The sequence below is a fragment of the Dermochelys coriacea genome, chromosome 6, assembly GCF_009764565.3.
Source record: "Dermochelys coriacea isolate rDerCor1 chromosome 6, rDerCor1.pri.v4, whole genome shotgun sequence".
NCBI lineage: Eukaryota > Metazoa > Chordata > Testudines > Dermochelyidae > Dermochelys > Dermochelys coriacea.
In genome coordinates, this window is record NC_050073.1 from 35,398,453 (window position 1) to 35,423,147 (window position 24,695).

The 24,695-nt window shown below is 42.6% G+C and overlaps 1 protein-coding gene and 1 long non-coding RNA gene across 3 annotated transcripts in view; both read right to left on the reverse strand.

The window, feature by feature from the left end:
• Nucleotides 1-24,695, reverse strand: part of KIAA1549L (KIAA1549 like) — a 208,936-nt gene that overhangs the window by 183,479 nt on the left and 762 nt on the right. The window lies entirely within an intron of this gene.
• LOC122460506 lies at nucleotides 3,046-24,388 on the reverse strand. Its single transcript, XR_006281849.1, has 3 exons — nucleotides 24,378-24,388; nucleotides 6,035-6,043; nucleotides 3,046-3,126 (listed from the first exon to the last, which is right to left on the reverse strand). It is a non-coding gene; the product is annotated as an uncharacterized LOC122460506 (long non-coding RNA).

Here is a 24,695-nt window from a genome sequence, read left to right on the forward strand (position 1 = left end):
AACTGTCAAGATAAAGAGATTGCACTACAGTACTTGTACTAAGTGACTTGAAAAATACTATTTCTTTTGTTTTTTACAGTTCAAATATTTGTAATAAAAATAATGTAAAGTGAGCACTATACACTTTGTATTCTGTGTTGTGATTGAAATCAATATATTTGAAAATGTAGAAAACATCCAAAAATATTTAAATACATAGTATTCTATTATTGTGTGATTAATTTTTTTAATCGTTCGACAGTCCTACTTTGAAGAGGTAACCAGTGCCTGCAGATATGCTATGTTTGTAGAGATTATCAGAATTATATTCATAATCATGATTTCATTATAACTAACATATCAAAAAGATATTAACTAATGTTTCTACGACAGTCATTTGAAACTTTTGTTGTACATTAATAAATTACTTACTTAAGGCCAGTAATATTAAGATTTGGTACTTATAAAGAGCCAGTTTTCTATAAAGATTATTGTTATGATCATTTCATAAAGAGACTGATTAAGGGAAGATATACATAACCTGTATAAGATCACTTTAAAGGGCTTCTGGGATTAACCACTGCTACAGGAGATAGAAGCTTTTGGATAGTACATCCAGGATGGTTTGGATTGTTCTGAATCCCTCCCATAGGCTCTAAACTCATGCTCAAAACTCACACTGACTTCAAATGGAATTTTGGGTTCATAAGGACGAGAGGGGGCTAGCCCCAAATGTATTCCTTATCTCTGAATAATCTCATCTGTGAACACAAATTACACTACCATCTTTATGCTGATGACCCACAGTTCTTACTCCAGGTCCATCTCCTGTTCAAACTAAAACCACAGCTTGTATCTCCAACATCTCCCCTTCGATGTTTAGCCAACGATCAGCGCAAGCTCAGTAAGGCTAAAACAGAACTCTTAATCCTCTCTCTCTCCATTCCCACCCTCTCCGCTACCTCCTTTCTTGATCAATGTGGACAAACCACTATCCTGCTTGACCTGCAGGCCGGTAACCATTGTCTTTGACTTGGACCTCTCTCTAGCTCCTCACACCCAACTTATGTCTAAATCTTGCCAATTCTTTCTGCATAACATCTCTAAGACATAGCCTTTCCTATCCATTCACACAGCTAAAACTCTTGTCCAGGCTCTCATCATCTTCCATCTTGATTACTGCAACATCCTTCTCTGCGGCTTTGACAAATACCATCTTGCCCTGCTCATATACATTCAGAACGATACTGCAAAAATAATTTCCCTAACCCAGTGGTTCTCAACCAGGGCTACGTATCCCCCTAGGGATATGCAGAAGTCTTTCAAGGAGTTCATCAACTCATCTAGATATTTGCCTAGTTTTACAACAGGCTACATAAAAAGAACTAGCAAAGTGAGTGCAAACTAAAATTTAATACAAACAATGGCTTGTTTATACTGCTCTATATACTATATGCTGAAATATAAGTATGATATTTATAATCCAATTGATTTATTTTATAATTAGATGGTTAAAAATGAGAAAATAAGCAATTTTTCAGTAATAGTGTGCTGTGGCACTTTTGTATTTTTATGTCTAATTTGGTAAGCAAGTGGTTTTTAAGGGAGGTGAAACTTGGGAGTAAGCATGACAACTCAGACTCTGAAAGGGGTACAGTCGTCTGGAAAGGTTGAGAGCCACTGCCCTTGCCCATTGCTTTGATCATGTCAACCCTCTCTTTGAATCGCTCCACTGGCTCCCCCATCTCTATCGCATCAAACACAAACTGCTTATTTTCACTTTCAAGACCCTTCGCATTCAGTCCCCACCCAACCTATCATCTCTCATTTCCTATTGAGCTGTCAATACACAGTACTGGTTGGCCTATGATGCCAGCCTTCATCGGCCAATTGTTAAGTTTCAAACAAGCACCTTCATGCTGTCTGCCATGCTGCCCTTCGCACTTGGAAGGCAATCCCCATAAATACCTGCAAAGCTACCTCATTATCCACCTTCGAATCCCTCCTTTTCCATCCTGCCTACAAAATCTTAACAATGGTTAGACTGCAGATGTGCTGTGTCCAGTGCCTCTCATGCTGACCAATATTGTCTCATTGTATCTCTGTACACACCCATCAGTCGGTATCCATCTGATGCCTCCTGTCTTCTACTTAGGCTATGTCTACACTGTACACCTTACCACGGAGGAGCTGTGCCACTGTAACTGCGCCATTTTAAGGTGCACAGTGTAGCTGCTCTTTGTCACTGGGAGAGCTCTCTCCCGGCAACAAAATAAAACCACCGTCAACGAAGGGCGGTAGTTTCATCTACAGGACAGCATTTCCTAATGACAAAGTGCTGTCTACACCGGTGATTTTCAGCGTTAAAACTTTTGTTGTTTGGGGGGGTATTTTTCACACCCCTGAGCGACAAAAGTTTTAACGACGAAAGTGCCAGTGTAGACAAAGCCTTAGATTGTAAGCTTCTTGGGGCAAAGATGATTTATTTGTTATCTGTTTGAACAGTATCTAGCACAATGTAGGTCCTGATCCATGACTAGGGCTCCTAAGTGCTAATAAATAATAATTCAATAAAATGCTACATTTATGTTGATTGTATTAAATTCAGAATGAGCTATTAAAATAACTTGTAACAGACGACTATACCCTGATAGGCACTGAATTCACATGGCAATTTTGTTTCATAACTTGAGCCCTACTTACTATTTACCATGGCTATTCTAATTATTCCCTGATACAGAACTAATGTAAAACTCAAATTAATGTTCTGAAAACTGTGACTCAACCAGCCTAAAAGAGAACTATTAAATACTATTAGATAAACCTGTCAATTTATAAAGCCTTTCAAACATGTAATATACAACAAATTAGGTAAATGTATAAACAGGAAGCCATCAAAATGTGAATTCTTGACACTACAGAAAACAGCAGCTTCTTAGGGCCATAGCAGTCTAGCATATTGTTGCACCTTTTCGACCCAAGTGGATAATCAAAGTTTGGGACCTCAGGAATGATCCAACTCAAAGTAGAAATTGATGATAGAGAAAACACCAGACTCTGATGCAATCTTGTTTATTTACAAGGAATGTACAAAGTTCTGCTTCTCCAAATGCAGGAGGGAACCAAAAACAGAGGCTAGCTTCTCTTCTTACACCTTCAAGAATTTTAGCCAGCACCAGAGCCAAGAGCGCTCTCTTGATTTCTCACAGGGTCACACCAGGCTTACAGTCTTCTACTTGGCTTTCTTTCTCTGCTTCTCTCTTTCTCTGCCAGTTTCTTGTCTGCCCCTCAGATTCTTTCACACCCACAGAGAGACACCCACCCACCTGGTCAGAACAATACCCAGAGGAACCCTCCACCACCTGGACATAGTTTCCAGTCAGACTCCATTGTGCCTTGTTTTAGGTGTGGCCTCTTAACTGTCCCTTACAACAATTTTAAATGAAGGACACATTCACACATCAGTTTCAACAAGGTTTTAACTCAATGCATAATAAGTTTTAACCCAGCTCATTACAATATTAATATCCTTATAGAGACTTCTCAATGAAACAGTGCCTTGATAGAACATAACTATTTCAGACCAGATCACTGTTTACTAAATGGATTTCAGAACTATTGGGCATTTCTTCCAAACAAGAAAAGGTGCGTGTTCACATTCAAATACCTAACTGGATGTAAAATCCTAATAGGCACAAACCACACAAGGCAAGGTAACAGTGCCAAATTCGCCTCGCTGCCTCATGATAAACTGTACAAGTGTCTGGTCTCCACTTCAGATTTTACAGCAAAATAACTATCTTATATAACTTACCTCACTGCAAAAAAATAACAACCACCTTTGTGCTAGTGAAAACAATTGAGAACTGTAGTGTTGTGGGTCTTTGACCAAACAGATTGTAAAGGTGTATTACTAAGTTATCATTGGTGGACCAATTCTGTGCACCATAAATCATAATGAAATTTTAGAGGCAAAGCGTGCAATAATGTGGTTTTTAAAGCTCTAGTTTATTGAGTGTAAATATTGCTTTCAACCCAGTGGGGATAAATGTTTATTAAAATAAATTAATTCTTTATCATTAAAGCTACGGATAAGCAAATCTATTTTTATCTCATAAACAGAAGCCATGTTTACTGTCAGATAAGAGAAAATAGGAACAACGCTTCTCACATACTTACATGGCCCAGTAAGAATAACAATGCATTTGATTACACGCCGATATGGTATTAGAATAATAAGTAGACAGTCAATATAGCAACCAAACTCTAAGCAGTAACAGCCCACAAATATATATACCCATAGCGTAGGTGGCATACTTTTAGACACAGAAATATTACCAGCCAGCCAAAAGGCCTTGAATATATCAACAATTTGCTAGATATGAGTAATACATTTCCACTAGATGCACATTTCCTCCTCAATTGCACTGTTCACTAGTGAACAGTCACAGCTCACATTTCCTTCAATGGGAGCGGAGGACCTTGGAAAAATCAGGACACTAAACTTCTGTATGACTCAGTTTACCCATCTCTTAAAATGATAAGAATGTTTATGTAGGCTTCATTAGTGTTTGCAAAGTACTTTGAAATCCTCAGATGGAAAGTATTACAGGAGTGCAAATTACGATTATTACCATTGAACCAGATGATTATTTCTACAAGCACTCAACATGAATGCTGCCATAGCTTCCTTATTTAGTCAGTTTATATTCACTTTACAGGGGTACACTCAGAGACACAAGGACATAAATTCTCTGTCTGCTAATTTGCATAAACCACTATAAATGTTTAACTGTGGCTTACTGACTTACTCCAGCTCTCATAGCAGCCATGCTTGCTTGGTTATGTATCTATATAGTTACTGCCATGCAAAAAGAAAATCTGGGAATTCAAGCATTAATGGCAGCTATAAATGTGACTCCTAACATCAAAATGAGATGTCACCCTGACAGTTTTTCATGCACTAACTTCATTTACTGTAAAATATTAATAGCAACCAAATCTCAAGGAAGCTAAAGACAACACATGGTCTTATTGCTAAGAGAACATGTAATCCTTCAGCAAAGCGCTGACGAGGATTCCTGCAGGACCATTGCTAAAATCCCACCACCAAAGTGAAGGGGTACGTGATTTCTCTATATCTGATGGAATTCAACTCCCTTCTTAGATATTGCTACATTTTTCCAGCTGGAGATGGCTTATCCCTGGATCTCATAAAAGTACTGCTAAGAGCAATTTTTTGCCTTTATAATGGACCACATTGCACATATTTAAAAAAAAAATCCACAACGGATGTTCTCCTCCCCTGACACCATGTCCTACTTAGGATTGCCAACTTTCTACTTGCACAAAACTGAACATCTTTGCCCCGCCCCTGCCCTGTCCCTCCTCAGAGGCCCTGCCCATGCACTGCCCCTTCTCTGAGGCCCCACCCCCTGCTCACTCCATCTCCCCCACCCTCACTCACTTGCTCATTTTTACCGGGCTGGCTCAGGGGGCTGAGGTGCAGGAGGGGGTGAGGGCTCTGGTTGGGGGTATGGGCTCTGGGGTGGGACCAGGGATGAGAAGTTTGGGGTGCAGGATGGGGCTCCAGGCTGGGGCTGAGGGGTCTGGAGTGCGGGAGGGGCTCCGGGCTGGGGCAGAGGTTGGGGTGCGGGTCAGGGGTGCAGGCTCCAGATGGCGCTTACCTCAAGCACCTCCCAGAACCAGTGGCATGTCTCCCCTCCAGCTCCTATGCAGAGGCATGGCCAGGTGGCTATGCACGCTGCCCCGTCCATAGGTGCCACCTCAGCAGCTCCAACTGCCCACAGTTCCCAGCCAATGGGAGCTGGGGGGGTGGCACTTGGGGCAGAAGCAGCATGCAGAGCCCCCGGCCACCCCTACATGTAGTGGGACATGCCAGCTTTTTTCCGGGAGCTGCACTGTGTGGAGGCTAGCAGGGAGCTTGCCAACCAAGCTGCATGGAGCTGCCCACCGGACAGTCAACGTGCCCTGTTGCTGAGTGGAGCTACCAGGATCCCTTTTCTACTGGGTGTTCCGGTCAAAAAACGGACACCTTGTAACCCTAGTACACACACACACACACACACACACACACCATTTCAAGTGACACACATTCAACCCTGTGCTACACTAGCAATATTCTCAGTATGTATTTCTAGAATCAAGTATAAACAATTCTAATGAAGTGCACTCAATATATGTTCTGCATGATATTTCTCCTACCTTGGTTATAAGAATCCAATTTTGTTTAAATGGAGAAGCAAAATTAATACATTCTCCTGTCACTCACCCATTCCTCTGAGTGCATGTGCTCCCCTGAGAGACAGAATTTATCACAGGTGAAGTGGGACCATTTTTGTGGAAGCCCATGCTATAATATTGACAACACATCATTGCCTTTCATCATTTCAAATAATCACCTTAGCTGAGGATTGTGCTAGTATGACACCAGCAAAAAAATGGCAAATCTGCTATTGGGCATGAGAACAGGCCTCTGAAAATGCACACATTATTATCAATCAATCAGAGTATCAGTACATTATGACCACAGGAACAATGACATTCCTATGAAGATGTTATTTAATATGGGAATAGGATAATGAAAGTGCATTTATATTTCTTTATATGATTTCTGGGTTGTATTTTCTTATTCTTTTTTTTTTAAATCATATAATAGCATCGCAGAGAACCAACCCACAGCGTGAAAGACAGAAGTTTTCCTGGACTCTAAGTAGACATCAAATGAGGAAGTTGGCAAATAATGGATAAATCATTATTTTTAAAGCATTAACCTTGTGTTTAAAAGACATGGGAATGCTCAGGCATATACACAACTAGGAGCAGAAGTTAAGTTTAACTTCTTCAGCGGGTCAAATTCTGCTGTTCAGGGTAAGGTTCAGACACCAAGTGAAATTAAAGCAATCCGATCATTTAACCACAAGTCACACCGAAGGACCAATAGTAAAAAGTAGACAGATTTGAAAAAAGAGAGATGTATTGAAAAGAAAGTGGCTTAATGTGGCCAAAATCAGCCAAAGTTGCGGTTTGCTAGTGGATGAAGGAAAATGAGATAAGAAGCATGCTTTTTACAGCAATTATTTTCCTGTGAAGACCACAGGAAAAGTGGTTACAAACAGACCATCAGTCAGAATTTTCATTAAAGAAGAAGCATGAATCATTTTATTTGATTCTCTTCGCTTTAAGTCAAAGAGCATCTGGATGGAAGATCTAAGAGATATGAGTCTAAAGAAGCGACCCCTTGAAGACCCATCAAACACAGGCACTTATTCATGGTACTTTTCCTTCTTCTAATAAGAAAAATTAATGACATTAAAATTGTAATTACATAGCACTTTGACTGAAAAAGTTCCAGCTACTCCTCAAGCTGACAGCTCCAACCAGAGTGGAGACATGGACAAAACTGACTTTTGTATACTGCTTTCTGGATGACATTCTATCTAGTCTATTGAAATAATTCACCATTTCTTAGAAAATGCATACCTGGCTGTAAAGAGATCTGAATGACTCGTGTATAACAGTTACTCAACATTATGACTAATACTTACTGTATGCTACTTACCCAGTTCTCTTAATACTGAGACCTTGAAGACTCATTATTTGAATAATGATTGTATACAACACTTGTAAGCACCTTAGAAACACATACATCTATATTATATTTATATTTGCATGTTTGCCTACCCTTTGGGATAGAGACTGTCTTCCATTATATCTAAATAATGCCTAGCATGATGGTACCCCAATCCTGCATGTTCCCCTTGGTCGCTATTACAACACAAACAATAAATAGTAATGGGCCAAATTCCCCGCTAGTGTAAATGGGTGCATCTCCATGGACTTACTGAGGTTCCCCCATTTGCCCAGCAAAGAGAATATAGCCCTCATTCCTAGGGTGACCAGATGTCCCGTTTTTAAAGTGACAGTCAGAACAAAAGCAGAGCCAACAGTGATGTCTATTGTTTGAGAGAGGGTCTGTGTCATAAGGTGGCCCACCAGGTAGCCTTCTGGCAGCAGGCTCTGGCAGAACAATGCACCTGCCTCAGCTTCCCCTTTCTCTAACTCAGGGGTTCTCAAACTGGGGGTTGGGACCCCTCAGGAGGTCGGGATCCCTCAGGGGGTCGTGAGGTGGCTTGCTATGTGAACAGGGTCACCAGTACAATAGTTTGAGAATCACGACTCTAACTCATGCAAAGGAACATAGTCTCTTAGTGTCTGGTACAAAGTCCCCCTCTGGGCATAATTTATTCACATGCACAAGTGCAGAACTTCCCCCAAAACCTTGTAATAAAAACATTTTCCAATTTCCAAAATAAAGAAACAGAGCAGGTTTTGCCCATTCTCTCCTGGGACACCACCAGCAAGTCACCCAACCAACAGTCAATAGCAGTACTGTGTTCTCAGTTCCTTTGGACACTGACTATCGCCCCACTCTCCAGGCCTCCCTGCCTGAGCGTGACCAGTCTTCCCACAGCTTTTCACTCACGTCTTTGCCCAAAGAACTCCCCCTTTTGCAGTGTCCCACTCCTCCTGGCCTCCCTGCCTGGGAGTCCTACCTCTACTCAGTGGATCCACTGTCCAACAACAACCCTCTTGCTGTGGGATTGAGTTCCCCTGTCCAGGCTGCACCATCTCCTTTTTCCTAGGGGCACTGCCTGAGCCTTCCACTTATCGGGGTCCCCTGCTTTGGTCAGTTCTCAACAACGGCTTGTTGCAGCTCTCCTGAGAACTCAGCTCTCCACCTGTTGGGATCCAGAAGCTGTCTTCCAAGCAACTCCCGTCCACGCTTCCTTGATGCTTCCTGTCTCTCTCCAAGTTTCAGGGAGCTCTCCGTCATCTATTGTGTTGGATTCCTCTCAGGCTCTATCTCCTACCAATCTCCCCCTCTAAACCCCAGGTGCCCTTTTTAAGCCCAACTGGAAGTCAATCACAGATGCACTGGCCTCTTCCCTCTTAAAGGGCCAATGTCGCCCCAGGATTGCTATAATAACAGGCATAGAAGTTTAATATATATGTATAATATATAATAAAGTGACCTATTGTTAATATTGATACAAAAAAAACTGTATTCCTAAAACACATTTAGATAAGATTATCATTCAGTGATAATAGTAGTGATGTACCTGTGTTAGTCCCAGGATATTAGAGAGACGAGGTGGGTGACTGATCTCTCACTAACAGAAGTAGTTTTAATAAAAGATATTACTTCACCCACCTTGTCTCTCTAAATTCAGAGATAATATTAATTTGCATTATATTCATAATACTATATGTATTAACACATTTGATCAATTTTGAATATTCTCTGCTATTCAAGGAAAATTCAGTTCCTTTACTGTTATCCAACTGTCTTATTTTTTCTGTATTTTTAACAAATTTCTTAGTCTTTGTCTATACTAACACTTTTGTTAGAAAACTTTTGTCAGTCAGGGGTAGGTGAAAAACACACATCCCTATCTGACATAAGTTTCAATGATGAAAGTGCTGGTACGGACAGTGCTATGTCGGCAGGAGATGCTCTCCTGCCAACATAGCTACCGCCGGTCATTGGAGGTTTAATTATGCCGGCAGGAGAGCTCTCTCTTACCAGCATAGCACAGTTACAGCTGTACCACTGTAAGGTCCATAGTGTAGACATAGTCTTAGTTAATTTTATTTTGCTAAGTAAAACGTATAACAGCAGAGATGTACTGTTGACTTCTTAGGAAAGCATATAACACTCAATAGGTTAGATTAATATAGGGATCGATTGTGCAAGGTGATGAGCACTCTTGCCTCCATCCAACAAAGCACATGTGCTTAAATTTTAGGCATGCGAGTAGTTCAATTAACTTCTGTGATTGGCTTGTGGCCTTATGGAGGAACTACAATTAAACAGTAATATTTCTAATTGAGTACTCCCCATAGAACATTGAGGTCTATACTCCAAAAACCAGCCCTTGCTGCAATAGTCCTATCCCACAAAAGCAAGACACAGTGCGTGAAATACTGGGCCCCATGGATGGCAGAGCTACCACGAACTTCAAGGGGGCCAGGATTCCACCCAGTACATTTTCAACTGAATGGGTCCCTAACGCAGCACTCTAAACCCTATCGTCATTGAAAATGATAAATTCTTTGTATTTAGAGTAAAGTTAATCCCCATGCAACAACTGCATCAATTTCACGCCAGTGCTGCTTTTGCTGGCAAGGGCATTGTGGTTAGAAATGGATGCACAAGTGTGAGCATCCCTGAAGGATGGTCTTGGGAAAGAATTTTTAAAAGGCAAGTGAAGTGAGCATGGAGGAAGAAGTGGGAGAGTACTGAGGCCCGGTCTATACTAAAAAGTTAGGTAAAGTTGTGCATGCACCTATACTTAAACTCGTCTCCCATCAGTTTAAGCACCCTGTTACAGCAACACCATCTCCCAAGTGGCACTGAGCCATGGTCAACACACGGAGATTGACACAATGCAAGTACAGATACTGCGTGACCTATATCAAGCCTAACAGTCTGCCAGCAGCTGTCCCACAATGCCCGACACTGACTGCTCTGGTCACAACTGTGAATTCCATGGACTGTGGGTCACACAGACAGGAAGCCACATACCCCCTTTAAAAACCCTGCAAATTTTTGAAATGCCTTTTCCCTGAGTGGCCAGTGTGGCGAGTATACCCAGCAACACTCCCTTGTTGTGTGCAACTGCCCAACCGACCATGCTGGCAATACGCTCCAGAGGTGCTCTGGCCTGGAGTAGACAAGAGATATTGGATCTCCTGGGCATGTGGGGAGAAGTGACTGTGTTGGCACAGCGATGGACCAGTTGTAGAACACTGACGTGTATGAGCAGATTGCACTGGGGGATGCAGGAAAAGGACACAACAGGAATCAGCAGCAGTACCACTTGAAAGCAAAGGAACTACTCCAGGCACAGGGTGAGGGAGACCAACAGTCAATCTGGTGCCGAACCACAGACCTGCCACTTTTACAACCAGCTGTATGTCACACTTGGTGGAGACACCATCAACGCTCTGCTGCCCACAGTGGATACCTCCGAGGGGCCCAAGACACAGACCCCTGCCATGAACAGCAAGGAGGAAGAGGAAAAGGAGTAGGATAGGGGACATGTAATGGGGGTTCAGCTATACCGCAAGCCATGACCTGTCTGAGACTCCACCACAGTCCTATCAGTCCCACCAGTTAAGCTCAGGAGAGCCCAATACAGGGGAAGGAACCTTGGGTAAGTATATGAACACATTTCCCATTACAGTGTTTAAATTTAGTGATGGCGCCCAACCCCAGCATAGCAGGATACAGCTATCAACTTTTCATTAATTTACTCAGTGGAAGAGGTATCAGCACAACAAGGAGAGGCAGAGCTGTTGTTTTCTTTTCATTCCCATGTAGAGTTGGGGGAGGAGGGTGCATGCAGAGCAGTTTGTTGATGAACACAGGGAGGTTCCCTGAATCCTCCTAAGAGACCTCAATGAAATTTTCATGGAAACACTCTGCAATCCTCTCCTGAAGGTTTCTAGGGATGGCTGCCTTATTTCTTCTTTCAAGGTAGTGCACTTTCCTATACCACTCAGCGGCAGGCACCATTGCAGTACACAGGCTAGCAGCATACGGGCCCGGGTGGCTTTGGGACACCACAGCAGCTGTGCTCTCCTGTGCCTTTGTTACCTTCAGCAGCAAAATATCAGCTAAAAACACCACCGCCTGTGGAAAATAGTATCAGTGCTCAGCGCCACTATCCAGCACTCAAACCCATGGAAACAGAGGCCAAAATTGTATTGTTTCATGCAATTTCTACCTCATTTCCCTTCCACCTAAGCCCCTTTTGGGTAGTACTCACCATGGCTGGGACTGGAGAGTGGTGCTGTGCAAAAGTGCTCCAAGTCTGCAGTGTCAATAAGCGTGTCGTGTTTAAAACTATAGGGAAGCAAGGAAAGGGAGTTTTGAATCTTAACTTTTGCTTTCCATTGTGACTATACTGACAATGATGCCTCCCTGTGTTTTTTCTGTAGCTGCTGCTGTTGCCTGGATGAGTTCCCCCTCTCCACACTTGCAGAACACCTGACCAGATAAGGAGGAAAAAGATGAGGACTCAAGATGACATGTTCAGCGAGATCTGGAAAGCCAGCGCCGCAATAGACCACGAACAGAGGGCCTGGAGGGTAAATATTTCAGAGAGAATGGAGAAGGAAAGAGCGGACAGATGAAAGGTCCAGGAGTTCCAGCAGGCAAAAGAGAGTGAGATACACCAGGACATAATGAGGCTTCTCTGGCAGTAAACACAAATGCTGCAGACTCTTGTGGACTTACAGGTTGAACAAGCATGGACTCATCTCCCTTTCAGTCAATGGAGAATTCCATTCTAGCACCTCCCTACAGCCCCACAACATCCCACGTGGCATCAGGGGCTGCATCCCTTCACCTATCAATCCACCCCTGGGGCAGGGCAGTATGGACAACCACAGCTTCACATACACTGTCCTGTGAGAGCTACAGTTGCTGTATGTGCAGCCAAAATGGACAGGAATGTTCTTTCCCCTTGTTTAGTTCTGTCCCATTAAATATTTCAGAAGTGCTTATTGTATTTGTTTTTTTAACTGCACATAATTTCTATGCACTGGTTTTGGTATGCAATAAAAATCTATTTTTGGGAACATAGTTTATCTTTATTATTTCACAACATGATACAGAATGCTTAGCAATACTGAGAGCACACACAACTTGTTATTGTACAGCACAACAGAACTCATGGGATCAATGACAGTGTAATAATTATAAAAGTACAGCAAGCACCACATAACTGATAGATGCATTAACAAACAGTGTGATACTCATACATGTATAGCAAGCATCATACAATTCCTAACAGTCCCCAAAACTTAAGAGAGGGCTCAGTATAGTTCACCATACTGGGTGACTGGTTAAGTGACCCTTCAAGGCTTCCCTGAGCAGTATAGCTCTGTGATGAGCTCTTCTAATAGTCCTTGTGTCTGGCTATTCAAACTCAGCAGACAGCTGCTCCACCTCTGCCATGGTGCAAGTTGTGCCCCTTTGCCTCACAGATATTACGAAGTACCCAACAAGCAGCTATAACCATTGGAATATTTTTCTCACTGAGATCCAATCTCATGAGTAAACAATGCCAGCATGCCTTCGGTCTGCCAAAAACACATTCAACTGTCATTCTGCACCTCCTGAGCTGGTGGGTGAATCTTTCTTTGGTGCCATTGAGGTCGCCGGTGTATGGCTTCATGAGCTGGGAAAACCACAGCTAGGTTGGGTCGCCCAGGATCATTACTAGCATTTCACAACTTCACCAATTGTAATCTGCCAGTTGGTAAAGAATATCCCTGCTTGTAGTGATATACTAACTGTGACAGCTTTATGCCAACATAACTTGCATTAACCAAAGTTTGTTGTATAGATACAGCCTCAACAGCACCTACAGAACAAACCCACATGTTCACAGAAAAGGTATTAACTTTCCCACTCTTGCTACAAGGAGGACGAGAGCTACCGGCTCTGAATGCAAGGATTTGCAGTGTAGAAGGGCTAGGACAGTCATTGTAGGAAATTAGTTAATTTCCACAGTACACCATAAAGAGTGATGTGTTGTGGGGAGACAGGAATCAAATCTGGCAGAACGTGTCAAAAAATAGTCTCCAGAAAGAAGACTGGGGCTGAAGGCAGAACATGGTGGGATCCTCTCTTCCCTTCTGAAGTCTGGCTGATATAAGCCATCCCTTTACCTTGTGTTAAAGAAGTTCTGCAGTATTTGTGTTTGGCCCTAAAAGGAGCAGGATACTTTTTACATTTACCTGATTAGGAATTGCCATACTGGATCAGACCAGCGGCCCATCCAGGCCAGTAGCCTGCCAGTGACCATGGCCAGCACCAGATGTTTCAGAGTACGATGGAAGAAACCCTGCTTTAGGCAGTTACGAGATAATCTGCCTCCAGGAAAAGACTGTCTTATGCCCTGACTAAGAGGGTTTATATCCCTCATATATCTTATATCCCTTTTAGTATTTATTCTGGTTATCCATATAGGAATGTAGAAATTGCCAGACTGGATCAGACCTGAGGGTAGGGTTGCCAACCTTCTACACGCACAAAAGCGAACACCCTTGCCCCGCCCCTCCTCCAAGACCCCACCCCACTCACTCCATTCCCCCCTCCCCCCACCCTCGCTCACTCGCTCAGGGGGTTGAGGTATGGGAGGGGATCAGAGTGTGGAGGGGGTTAGGGCTCCGGCTGGGGGTGCAGGCTCTAGAGTGGGGCCAGGGATGAGGGGTTTGGGGTCTAGGAGGGGATTCCAGGCAGGGGGGGTGAAGCTGAGGGGTTTGGAGTATGGGAGGGGGTGCAGGGATGAGGCTGCAGGTTCTGGGGTGGGTCCAGAAATGGGGGTTTCAGGATGTAGATGGGGATTCTGGGCTGGGGCAAGTGGTTGGGGTGCAGGGGGGGTGAGGGCTGTGGTGTGGGGCCAGGGATGAGGGATTTGGGGTACAGGAGGGGGCTCTGAACTGGGGCTGAGGGGTTTGGAGTGCAGGAGGTGACTCCAGGCTGGGGGTTGGGATGTAGGGATTTGTGAGGGCTCCGTCTGGGGATGAGAGCATTGGGTTGCAGGAGGGTGCTCCGGGCTGGGAACAAGGGGTTTGGAGGGCAGGAGGGGATCAGGGCTTGGGCAAGGGGTTGAGGTGCAGGGGGAGGGCTCCAGGGTGGGGCTGGGGATGAGGGATTTGGGGTTCAGGGTGGTGCTCTGGGCCAGGGTCAGGGGTTTGGAGGGCAGGAGGGGGTCAGGGCTGGGGTGGGGGGACAGGCTCTGGGGTAGGGCTGGGGATGAGAAGTTTGGGATGCAGGAGAGTGCTCTGGGCTGGGATCGAGGGGTTCGGAGTGCAGGAGGGGGATCAGGGCTGGGTTAGGGGGTTGGGGTGCAGGAGGGGGTCAGAGTGCAGGAGGGGGGTTGGGATTTCAGGCTCCGGGCAGTGCTTACCTCAAGCAGCTCCCGGAAGCAGCAGCACGTCCCCGCTCTGGTTCCTACATGGAGGCATAGGCAGGCGACTCTGCACACTGCCCCATCCACAGGTGCCATCCCTGCAGCTGCCATTGGCTCCGTTTCCTGGCCAATGGGAGCTGTGAAGCCAGCGCTTGGGGCGGGGCAGCGTGCGGAGACCCCGGCTGCTCCTACACATAGGAACCAGAGTGGGGACATGCCGCTGCTTCTGGGAGCCACACAGAGCCACGGCAACCAGGGAGCCTGCCTTAGCCCTGCTCCGCCACCGACCGGACTTTTAGAGGCCCAGTCAGCAATGCTGACCGGAGCAGCCAGGGTCCATTTTCGACCAGGCATTCCAGTCAAAATCGGACACCTGGCAACCCTACCTGAGGGCTGTCTAGCCTAGCAGTTCTCAACCAGGAGTCCAGGGCCACCTGGGGGGGCCACAAGCAAGTTTCAGGGGGTCCGCCAAGCATGGCTGACATTAGATTCGCTGGGGCCCAGTGCAGAAAGCCAAAGTCCCACCATGCGGGATTGCAGCCTGGGGCCCCGAGCCCTGCCACCTGGGGCTGGAGCCAAAGCCTGAGTAACTTAGCTTCATGTTGCCCCCTATAGTGTGGGGCCCCATACAATTGCTCTCCTTATACCCCCTAATACCAGCCCTGGCTTTTATATGCAGAAAACAGTTGTGGTGGCATAGCTGGGCTATGGAATTTTTATAGCATATTCGGGGGCCTCTGAAAGAAAAAGGTTGAGAACCCCTGTTCTAGTCCACTATCCTGTCTCTGACAATGGCCAGTACCAGAAGTTGCAGAGAAAGGTGTAAGAACTCCGCAGTAGCCATATCTAAACCCCCACCTGCTCCAGTAAATCTCATCCTGATCTGTAATTGCTAGAGACTGGTTTAAGCCCTGAAGCATGAGATTTAATATCCCCAAAATCATCTATCATTAATTATGGGAACAATGGATATGCTTGTTATCTATATATATGTCTAATACCTTTCTCAATCTTGTTATATACATCATTTGACAGAGTTTTTGAAGAGGGCTTCCCAAAATTATGAGCGCGTGGAACAGAGCTTTGCTTTGCTTTGCTTTCTTTTTTTTCTTTTTTTTTAAAGTAGGTGGCAGGCTAGCAAAATAATATCAGAAAAATTATTTAATGCTGGTGTGGGATTGTATTCAGGCACCTAAGGCTTTGTATAGGTGCATTTTTTATTTTTCAAATAAAAATAATTGAGGGCAATTATTATTATTAATATTGCAGCAGCACCCAAATGCCCCAATAAGAATCACTGTACGGATATGGAGGTAAGCACTGTACAAATACGTACAAGGATGCAATCCCTGTCCCCCAAAAAACGTGCCTTCTGTTTTCCAGTATAGCATCCCATACTATGTCTACACTCCACTGAGTAATGCCAAATCTCTTCTTTCTCCAACTGGTGCGTCAGAGATAACCCTACCCCACACTCTTTGTAAAACCCCAGGTGTCTACCTGGTTCCCACTCTCTGTGCTGAATAGGAAGGCTGATACAAAATTTTAAACTAATTTTCTCCATTGAGTACATTTTTGTTTGTAAAACAGCAATGAGTTTAGTTCTCATCAGTAGTTAATGGGTTCATGAACAATATTTGTACTGAGGTATTTATGCATTGTTGCGATTCAATGATACAACCATGACAGCCAGAATAAGAGATTCTGGGTCATTCATATTTAGTTACATTTACATTATTTTGGACAGTTGAACCCTGAATAGATTCCCTGTGTGTAATGGTATTATTAGCTGAGCTGGCTCCAGAAAACACCTCTGCTGGTACTTATTTTGTACATATCCTGAGTTATGGAAATCTGTATATTGATTGTCACTCATTGGTGTTTTTTAAGTCTATTACTTATGTTACTGTCATTATACACTTCAGATATCATTGGGGAAAAGACAGTTTGATTTTCAGAGGTGCTGGGCATCTACAACTCCAGCTGAAATCTGCTGTGGACTCTCAATGGTTCTGAAAATCAGCCTTTAACCATTTACTACAAGCAGAAAAACCTCTCATCCCAAAATGTTTCTGATTTTGGATCAAAGAAATACACTGAAACCTACAGTAGCACAGAAGCATAATCAGACTGCAGTATGCTAAAATTAAATTAAATGTAAACAGACCACTGTTTGCTAAAAACCAAAAGGAAAAGGAGAGTTTTGAGGATTCCCTCATACTGCCTCTGGAATCTCCAGTTTAAAGACCACAGTTCTTAGAACATCCTGCAATCATGGAAAGTGATAAAGCTGTGCATCATTTCATTTTCTAATTAGCCACGACTCTTATAAAAATTCAGTCCTATACTAGTGATACATCCATCTGCCCCAGCAGTTCATCAGATTAAAAGGAAACTATACAAAGAAAGGACCAGTTAAATTTATAATGGTTTCTTTTAAATCAGCTTCTCAGCACTTCAGTGACATACAAAATAACAATCTAGCTCCTTTTGTTCTTTTCAAAACAAAGAACCACTATTTGATAATTAACTGTTCAAGGATAAACTAGTTTTTCCAGCTCTTTTCTTACCATTTTTGCTTTAGCAGCCTTTACATTTTTTTAGCAGACCCCGTTCAAAAAAGAACATATTTCATTGTTTTAAAGAAACTGTGAAAAAGTAATACATCTTATTTTTCCATTACTTTGCTAGAAACGTCAACATTTTTCATTTTAATTTCATATAAATATATAAATTAATTTGTAATGAGCCTCTGACTCACTGCCTTTTAAAAATTTGTTCTACACCATTCACAATTTGCACTTCATAACAAATCAACTTCCCTGTGCTACTCTTAGCAAGTGACCATCAAAGGGTTTCATTTCATGAATACAGATCCTTTGAAGCCATTTAAATTAGCTAGCTAAAGATTTTTCATTTATTTCCATACAAACAAGCATTGTAATGATACTATAGGTTCTCTATAAGGTGGAACATCACCAAATAATCCTGCTAGATTTTGCTAACTGACCTGAAGATGGATTTTTTTTGATTTGTTTTAGAAATTTTACATTTCATTGTACAGGTACATTGTTTCCAGGTGTGTGGCCTGTAAATAAAGTGGCAGGCAATCTTACGTTCAGTCATCCTGAAAGAAAATGCACATGTGGTGTATAAGGAAGGCAGTGAAGATTTTCAGCAGCAGGACTAATCAATGAATGATAACCCAGTCACCAAACTACAAATAACAGCCCACATGAACAGGCCAGACACTGGATCTCCACTGAAAATGTATACTGTGACAACGAATACACTTTTTCCACCATATTCACAGATACAGAAATAGGACACATGGATTAAAAAGTAGTGGGGAAATGTAGCACCTCTGTAAAAACATTCACTGAATAGGGTTGCCAGGTGTCATTTTCGACTGGAACGCCCGGTCGAAAAGAGACTCTGGCGGCTCCAGTCAGCATGGTGGTGTAGCGGGGCTGGCAGGCTCCCTGCCTGTCCTGGCTCTGTATGGCTCCCAGAAGTGACAGCATGTCCGGCTCCTAGGCGCAGGGGTGGCCACAAGCGCTCTGTGAGCTGCCCCACCCGAGCACCAGCTCTGCAGCTCCCATTGGCCGGGAACTGTGGCCAATGGGAGCTGCGGGGTCAGCACCTGCAGGTGTGGGCACCATGCAGAGCCCCCTGGCCCCTCCATCTAGGAGCCAAAGGGGGGACATGCCTCCACTTCGGGGAGCCATGCAGAGCCAGGAAACCGCCTGAGGTAAGCACCATCCGGCCACAGCTTGCACCCCAAAACCTTTCCTGCACCCCAAACCCCTGCCCAGGTTGGAACCCCTCCCACACCCAAAGTCCCTCCTGGAGCCCACATCCCACACCCCCTCTTGCACCCCAACCTCCTCTCCCAGCCCTGAGCCCCTCCTCCACCCCACACCCCTCATCCCTGGCCCCACCCCAGAGCCCATACCCCCAGCCGGAGCCCTCACCCTCTCCTGCACCCCCAGCCCGGTGAAAGTGAGTGAGGGTGGGGGGGACAGCGAGCGACAGAGGGAGGGGGATGGAGTGAGCAGGGGGCAGGGCAAGGGTGTTCTCTTTTGTGTTATTAGAAAGTTGGCAACCCTATCACTGAAGCATTAGCAGATACAAATGCTCATTCTATTACACCGAATGTATAAACAAGTGAGTTAGAGAGACCAGGTGGGTGAGGTAATATCTTTTACTAGACCACATTCTGTTGGTAAAAGAGAGAACCTTTTGAGCTTACACAGAGTTCTGCTTCGGGTGACCTAAACTTCAGGTTTTTCGGATCTGAAGAGCAGCTCTGTGTAAGATCAAAAGCTTGTCTCTCTCACCAACAGAAAGTGGTCCAGTAAAAGATATTACCTCACACACCTGGTCTCTCCAATATCCTGGGACCAACATGGCTACATCGACACTGCATAAACAGGAGAGTGGTGAGTAGGAGTAGGGAGATGATTTTTACCTCTGTATATGGCACTGGTGAGACCAATACTGGAACAGTGCATACAGTTTTGATGTCCATATTTTACAAAGGATGTTGAAAACTGGAGAAGGGGCAAAAAGAACCATACAAATAATTTGTTGGCTGGAGAAAATATTTTACAGTGACAGACTTAGAGAGCTCAGTCTGTTTAGTTTATCAAAAAGAAGATTGAGAGGTAACTTGATTACAATATAGAAGTAGCTCCACGAGGAGAAAACAACAGGTACTAAAGGGCTCTTTAATGTAGTGGTGAAAGGCATAACAAGAACAAGTGGCTGGAAGCTGAAGTCAAATAAATTCAAATTAGAAATCAGGCACAACTTTTTAACAGTGAGGGTGATTAACTGCTGAAATAAACTACCAGTGAAAGAGGTGGATTCTATATCTCTTTATGTCTTCAGATCAAGACTGGATGCCTTTCTAGAGGATATGTTTTAATCAAACACAAGTTATTGGGCTTAATACAGCGGTAATTAGGTGAAATGTAATGGTTTGTGATAGACAAGAGATCAAACTAGATGATTTAATGATCTCTTCTGGCTTTAAACTCTACAAATGTCTGAATATTTACTAACGCAGAATAATAGATGTTCCCATAATTATACTTATGGGTACATTTAAGCTAAATAAAAACACACATGAAAAAAATTAATTAATTAATATTCTAAACTTCTCTTCCTCCCTCTTGCACTTTCGTAGACTAGACTTATGTGAAGCTGCTTTGCATTCTGCTTACTTCCGGTGTACACATTCATTTAGGGCCTTCACGAAAGTCTATTGAAATCAACAGGAGTTTTCCCTTAGAAAATAACACTGGTATACTGAAGATGGGTGAAGAAATAATGGACAAGATATTATACATGGCTTCCCCAGAGCTATAATAATATGTGCATGGAAAAGTCTGGAAATAGTTTGCAGCTGCTAAGAGTTGAGGGGATTTTTTAGTCTAGCTCCAAGTCTTCTTTCATTTGTCTCCACCACGCTCCGGCTCCCACAATCCCAGAGGGAATTTCACTGGTTTGACTATAAGGAATATAAAAACTATGTGTTTGTTCCATTTTTCTATACACTCTGTTATAACTCATTTCTAGCACAAAGTCCAAAGAACACACCATAAGCACACTTTCATCTTTCGTTTCTGAAATAGCTCTCCAGTTTAGGAGACGATAGTGAAACTGACGCTCATTGGGCTAGTGCTAATGGGTCGTCTAAAAGCACGATCTGTGTTCATGGATATACTTCAGATACCTACCAGCATGTTACTTACATCTCAGATTTTAAGAGCATTCAGTTCTTCAACTGTAAAAGAAGGATAATACTCCCATCTCATAAGGGTGTTGTGAGGATACAATCCATTAATGATTGTAAGATGCTCAAATAATACAGTGTTGAGGGCCCTATGAGTAGGTACAGCTGGCTCAGATACTGGCTGCTGGAACATGGGTGTAGATGAAGTAGTGTTCCAACATTCAAAATCAGCAGCACTCTCTTCTAAGGGAAGATGAGAAGTGAGGGCTCCAACTCATGGTTGCAGCACCAACTGCTCCCCTCAGGTGCATACACAGCAGTCTTTGAGCTTTAAGAAGGAGAAAGGTCTATCTGCTAAGTTGTCTTTTTACTCAAGCAGGTGGTGTTACTTCGGTAGAATCCTACTACTTCTGTCCTAGCCAAGTCTATTTAACACAGACTGTTTGGTTAAGTGGAAATTAGTTTGGAGTTCTTTTGGTACTTGCTCCTCCTCCGAGAAAAGGTCTACAAAAACTTCTACTCAGTATGAAAATATTATTTACTCAACATTTTGAAAAACTATTTATGGAAGAACCAGCTATCTTGTCCTTGGAAAGTGTCCCTTACTAATTCCAGAGACATTCTGTAAGACCCATTGTTCCAAGAACACAACTTCTTAACACACAGGAACCAAGAACACTAACTACGGCTTTAGACTACAGAAATTGCTCTTTCTATCTCCCATCTACTGCCTTAATGAATATCTGAATATGGAATTTTTCCTCTGAGTTGTATTAGCTGAGGAGTTCTAGATGTGTGTTCATCCACAGCCTGTTAGAGATGCTCCTTCCTCTTGCCAGAGAGCAAGTGTCAATGAGAGCAATAGGAAGTGTTACCAGTGTGTGGTCAAACTGAGCCACTATAGGTGCTTATGACTGCAAGCAAAATGTGGATCAATCCAACCAGTGCAGTGTTTCCTCCCTGAGTCACTCTTAAACAGCAGCTCTCAGAAGATTGCAATGTCCCCGTTCATTTCAGTGATGTGTTGACTCTGAAGCCTAACACAGAATTATAGAGTTTAAGGCCAGACAATAAGGTAAATGTCGGCACTATTAACTGTTTCAGTCCTCATCATTTCAACAGAAACATCCAGCTACTGAGGGAATAGAATGAGTAGACAGCATTCTCTGCCACCATCAGTCTGATCCCAAGCATAAGATAATGGGGGCTTTCAAACCACAGCACTATGGAAAATTAAGAGAATTCAGGATACTAAGTTGAGCATATTACTGGAGGTCCCCAAAAAAGCACTACCCCTAAGTCAGTTAGAAGTAGAGACATTAATAAAGTAAACATCGACATACCTTAAACATGTAATCCTAGTTTATAATATAATTCACTTGTCCTACCTGACATACAACCTATTTAGATATTAATTTATTTGAGATATCTCAAATCCTCCATCCCCACACAAACATCAAGACTAAACTAGCTTTGCACCCATTAATATTTGTTCATTTCGGACAAGCAGTGATTACAAATGGCTACACAAATGCTATGACAGCCAACAGGGCTCTCAATCTACAAGGACCAGGTTTACGTACTATGTATACATCAATCATGCCTTCTAATGCACCCACATAAAGAAGCACAATTCCCAGAGATGTATAGACCCTTCCGCATGCTCTCCATGTCCTATTTCCTCCATCCCATGCAGCAGAACCACAGTGGTTCTACTGTGTTTTAGCTAAAATGACCCAAGATTTGAGACTTTGTGAATAACATTTTATTGGTTAATTTCAACTTCATTTGTCTTATTTATTTTCCGAGGGCAAGCATTTACATACATTTTGTTCTATTTGAATTATCAAAACCATAAATCATCATCCATCAGGAAAAGAAATTAGCAGTTTAATGCTCATGAAAAATTCTGGATTGATACGTCTACAGAATGAAGAGAAAAAGAATAGTATGGCCAGTGACACTGCAAGCTTTCCATAGTACCTCGTTAATGTGTGTCAGCTCTGCACTGGAAAAACCACCTTAGCATTCAGAAAGTAGCTCATTCACCATGCACATGAAATCCTTGGCGTGCTCACTGAAGCTAGCAGCAAAGGTGCCATTTCTGATGGCAGTTTTTGTGATGTGAACACCTGTCTACCAGAACTTTGACTGAGATATACTTACAGATATGCCACTTTGGGCAGTGATCTCATAAGTTACTCAGTACTCAGACAGGAGACATGCATAGAAAACCCCAGATCTATGGAGAGTAGTGCTGGCAATTCACCAGGTGACACCATGCTCTCTGAGTCATTGAACAAAAGCTCCAGCTAGTATTAAGGGGCACTGCACTGAATGTGCCATTATTATTTATGCAAGTATTGTTACTTATGGTAGGGCCCCATTGGGCTAATGCTCTGCAATAGGTTTAATTATGTTCCAACTGCTTCATTTCAAAATTATGTATCATTCCTATTTACACTGGATAAAAAATTGGTCAGTATTTTTCACCTCCTGTATTATGCCGCTGTTAGGTAGTTTTGCTATATGCTATTTAGCAAATTATCAGCTTTTTATTCCACGATTGGCAATGTGATTCATATATAGTTTTGCAAATGTTTTGGTAGTCTTCTGAATGAAATACTATACATAAAGGTAAGCTCATTATCATTTCACAAAGTGATCAAGGAGCAATCATATTGTAAATACTTTTGTTCACTACTAACCAGAATAAATGATGTAAAGACCTTAAGAAGAAAAATGCATTATATCCCATTGCCTTCCCCAAATTAAAAATTCAGTTATGAAAGCTGGGATGTATTAAAGTGGATCTATTTCATTTTATAATTTAGACTTAATACGAGAGTTAATATGAAACGTAGACTGAGTTGTCAAGTATGATGCTTATAGATTAAAAGAAAAACGTCTAGTCCCTCGACCCTGTGCCACAAAGAATAATTTGTCTTGTATAAATAAATCAAACAACAGTATTTATAAATTCAGAGCAAGTAAAGAATGAAGCATTGTTTTTTTTTAAACTCACAATTTGTAAATTAGAACCTGCATCACATTATAGCCATACCCTACATCAATTGCGCACAATTACCCTACATTCATTCTAAAAGCATCTAGATATGAGAGCTCTATATCAAAGAAACTAAATTAGCTCTTAGTTAGCCAACTACAGTATTCATTTTACCATTTACCTGCAAACATGAAACAGCAATAGAAATACAATAAGCAATAACAGATTTGTCAAAAATAGGGCAGTGTATACATTTGTGTTCTTTTTTAAAGCTAGAGCACTAACTTAGCCTTATATTGGTACTAATCTATTTCTATTGTATTAGCATAGCCTTAGATTTACACTTCTTGGCTTCTAAAATGTTAGTATGATACATCTAATTACCACTCAATACACATGCCCACTGCTCTTTCCAAACAGTAACTATTCTTGCATTGACGTCAACCCAGTAAAATTATTACTATCAAAACTAAAGACAATATAGAACGGACTTCCAAAACAGTCAAGGAAATGAGAAAAATATAACCTAGACATATTTGGAATTCTAAATTGCATTTGAGATTTTACACTCAGATCTCATAAGAACCTGCCCTCCCCCCAAAAAAAAATCCCCACAAAGGAAAGGATCCTGTAGTTTAACAAAAGCCTCTTGCAGTCTCTCTTTCCCTGCCAGGTACAAGAGCTAATAGAAGCAGACTGTCCCGCAGGAAAAGAGGATGATATTAGTCTTGTGTTGGCCAAAAAGGACCAGAGAGCTCCTTATAGGACTTCTACAAAAAAAGAAGAAAAACAGCTAGAATGCCTCTCTTCCATTATATTTAACCTCTGCTGGAAGAGGGAGGAAGTCTGGATTTTACACGCTAACATATTACAAAGCATATGTTGGACTTCAGTTATCCGTTTATCTCATCATTACCAAACAATGTATTATAGACATACACCAAATAGAACAGACCCC